The sequence below is a fragment of the Penaeus monodon genome, chromosome 27 (genome assembly GCF_015228065.2).
Source record: "Penaeus monodon isolate SGIC_2016 chromosome 27, NSTDA_Pmon_1, whole genome shotgun sequence".
Taxonomy (NCBI): domain Eukaryota; kingdom Metazoa; phylum Arthropoda; class Malacostraca; order Decapoda; family Penaeidae; genus Penaeus; species Penaeus monodon.
In genome coordinates this window covers 37,339,049-37,339,292 of record NC_051412.1, presented here as the reverse complement: position 1 = coordinate 37,339,292, position 244 = coordinate 37,339,049, and positions in this window count along the sequence as shown.

The window sequence follows — 244 nt, the reverse complement described above, 5'->3', positions numbered from 1 at the left end:
GACAGAGACAGAGAGAGCGAGAACGAGTCATTGTTTTTACATACATCAGTAGTAAAAAGGAATAAGTAATGCTTAATATTGCTACTATTACTCACTTTATTTGACAGTGAAATAGAGTAAGGATGAATGCAGACAAATAATCACAATTTCAAATACAGCGTTATGGATTCGGTCGTATAAAGAAAATGGCCACAATATTTTGAAAAAAATACTAATTATAACTTTCTGTATACCGTATATATGT